This window comes from Peromyscus eremicus, chromosome 3 (assembly GCF_949786415.1).
Source record: "Peromyscus eremicus chromosome 3, PerEre_H2_v1, whole genome shotgun sequence".
Classification (NCBI taxonomy): domain Eukaryota; kingdom Metazoa; phylum Chordata; class Mammalia; order Rodentia; family Cricetidae; genus Peromyscus; species Peromyscus eremicus.
In genome coordinates, this window is record NC_081418.1 from 68282885 (window position 1) to 68286244 (window position 3360).

Genomic DNA, 3360 nt, shown 5'->3' on the forward strand with positions numbered 1-3360 from the left:
TTGTCTCACCACCACCACCAACAAAAGCACTGAGCCCAAACAGACAAAAGCTAAGACCAAACCACTGGCAACTTTCTCTGCACTCAGGGAGAACAATTTGGGAGGAGATGATTGAAGAAGATCAAAGGACTTCTGCTTTCCAAATTTGCTACACATTCTTTCCCAGCTCAACTACCACTGAGATCCATGTCAATAAGACTTCTTTCCCTTTTCTTCTCTCCTCTCATCCCCTCCCTTCTTCTTTCCTTTCCTCTCTTTCCCTTGTCCAGGCTGGCCTCAAACTTCTAGGTTCAATTCATCCACTTGCTTCATTCTTCTAGTAGCTGGGACTACAGACATGCCTGGTGGCTTCCTTCCTTCCTTCCTTCCTTCCTTCCTTCCTTCCTTCCTTCCTTCTTTCCTTCCTTCCTCCCTCCCTCCCTTTTTTTCTTTCTTTCTTCTTTATTTATTTATTTTTTTTTTTTAAGATGGAGGTCTTTCTATACAGCCATTCTGGAACTCACTCTGTAGACCAGGCTGGCCTTGAACTCACAGAGACCCACTTGCCTCCGCCTCCTGAGTGCTGGGATTAAAGATGTCACCATGTCCAGCATCCTTTCATTTTTCAAATACCTTCACCTCCTACTGATACAAAAGAATGTCTCACACCATCAACTGTATCTCTTCCATCTTGTTAGGCCAAGATTGGCACGAATAGTTCCTACTGAGCAATTAATGCAACCACACCAGTGGAAATCTCAGAAGGACTGAGCCGAATGCTCCTTGGGTAACAGTGAAGAAGTGAGCTGTCCTTGGAAGTCCATTCATGTCCTGAGTTCTTTTTCCTTCCATTGTGTCCCTATTCTTTGGCCCTCCTTCCACCCATTCCCATCACACTGGTTAAGTGTTAATGGGTCGCTAAGTCTCAAGTAAGCAATGCCTCCAAATGTGGCTCCTCCCAGGAGGGTGAATGCTGTCATATGCAGAAGAGAACCATTACAAGTCCAAAGATTAAAAGCTACAATGGCAGGCAATGGGGTTCCATGTGGGCTAACAGCTATGCAGAGACAGCAAATCAGATTTCACCCACTCCATTTGCAGGAAAGTTGAGGTGTCTAAGGTTACGTGACTTAACCAGGTTAGTACTGAAGCTGGGTCTGTTTGGCTTTGAACATATGCTGTTCCCGGTGGCGTATTTCCTCCATGGGTGGGGTTTTGCTTTATTCATCTTCCTTTATCCTACAAGCTCACATTAGGGAATTGACATGCCATAATGGCAATAACTAGCATTTATTGAGCCTTAATAGGTGTTAGGATATCTTCTGAGTGTTTTATATGTGCCAACTCATTTCGTCGTTACTGGCACCATTTTATAGATGAGGAAGCAGAGGTTGAAATAATCTGAGACACTTCTCAAGACCACACAGCTGGTGAGGGAGTGGCAAGGCTCGAATTAGAATGCAAACTGGTACTTTGAGCTTTCGTCCTCACCTGACATTCCAGATTCCCACTGGATCGTCAATGACAGAGCAGCAGCTGCACTCTTGTATCCCGCTGTGGTTGCCATGTAGGAAAAGAGCACATTCTGTGGTGTAACTAGTGGGCATCCTTCCCACCATGCTCACTGATGCATTTCAGTGTCGAGGAATGAGTGTCTCAGATCCCGGAGAGTTACATCAGGGAGCCAGTCACGTGTGTGGGAGAGCACGCACAGGACCCTGCGCTTAGGTAGTACCCACTCTAGGCCACTGTTAACCCTTTTCCATCTCATTAAATCTTCACAACAGCCCCAGAGGCGGGCCTCGTATTTTTCTCATTTGGCAGCTGCCTTTTAGATGTAACATCCTGCAGCTTTGGGTGGTCCAAGGTCAGCGGCTGGTAAGTGCCAGAGCTGAAGTTCAAGCTCAGGTCTGGTTTGCAAACGCTTCCTCTTGCCATGCCATGAATCTCTTTTTAGTAGAGACAACTTGGCTACCCAGGTTAGAAAGCTGCTTCCCATCCATTCTGTGTTCAACGCAGCTACAGCCCGCTTTCCTCATCTTAGGCGTCCCTGGGGCCCTGTCTCCCCTCCTGAACCAAGTCCAGGCCCTACTATATTTAAGATCAGTTCCTTGATGCACCTCTGCTGGATCAGAAGGTCTTACAATCCATATCCATATAGAAAGTGGATTTGTGCTGGGCAGTGGTGGTGCTCCCCTTTAATCCCAGCACTCTGGAGGCAGGGGCAGGTGAATCTCTGAGTTTGAGACAGCCTGGTCTACAGAGCAAGTTCGAGGACAGCCAGGGATACACAGAGAAACCTTGTCTCAAAAACGAAAACAAAATAAAGCAAGACCAAACAAAAAAGAAGGTGGAGTTGTGGCTCCTGTAAGTAAAATTTGTAGTTTACAAGCAAAGGGTTCCTGAGAACTTCCCACTTCCTGTCTGTGGGACTTCAGGGAAGTGGGTTAATGTGTTTATGCCTTGCTTTTTTCATTTGTTAAATGGGGGATTCATCACTCTCTCTGAAGGTTATCATATTATTATTATTTTTTTCGAGACAGGGTTTCTCTGTGTAGCTTTGAGCCTTTCCTGGAACTCACTTGGTAGCCCAGGCTGGCCTTGAACTCACAGAGATCGGCCTGCCTCTGCTTCCCGAGTGCTGGGATTAAAGGCGTGCGCCACCACTGCCCGGCGGTTATCGTAATATTTAAATGACAATACACAGGGCTGGAGGCTTTTGTAGAAAAGTCAGGTTTGTTCCCAGCACCCACGTGGCTGCTCTGGCTGCTCTCAATCATCTGTAACTCCAGTTCTAGGGAATGTGATGCTGTATTCTTCTGGCCTCCATGGGTACCAGGCGTGCACATGGTGCACAGACATACATGCAGGCAAACACTTATACATGTAAAATATGAATTCAAAAGTAAAAATAAAATAAGATAAATGAAAGTATGCAAATTACGTTCTAAGCTAAGAGCCCAAGCGTGGCCTTGGTTCTTTCCATTGCTTGTATCAGCAACAGGAGGGCAGGTCCAGTAAAGACAAAATTGGTCTACTTTTGGAGTTAATCTGGTTCCTCAGTGGCTCAAGGGCCATGTTTAGCATTGAAGTCACAACTCTAACGGACGGTTGCCACCTGTCCTCCAACCCTTCCCTCAGAGCCTAGCCCCAGAGCAGAGTTAACTGGAACTTAAGTTCCTTTTGGCCCTTTCCATGGCTATTTTTGTAACAATGGCATTTCTTTCCTCTTCTGATTCTTTCCAAGAACAGTAAGGTCAACTGCAGGATAATTAGGAAAGTATTCAAAGTTGACGTGTTACCAATAATGGAAGTTACAAAACAACTTCAGGCCAATGATAAAAGCCTGGGCCCACAGCATGCTTGCTTCACAGTGTATAC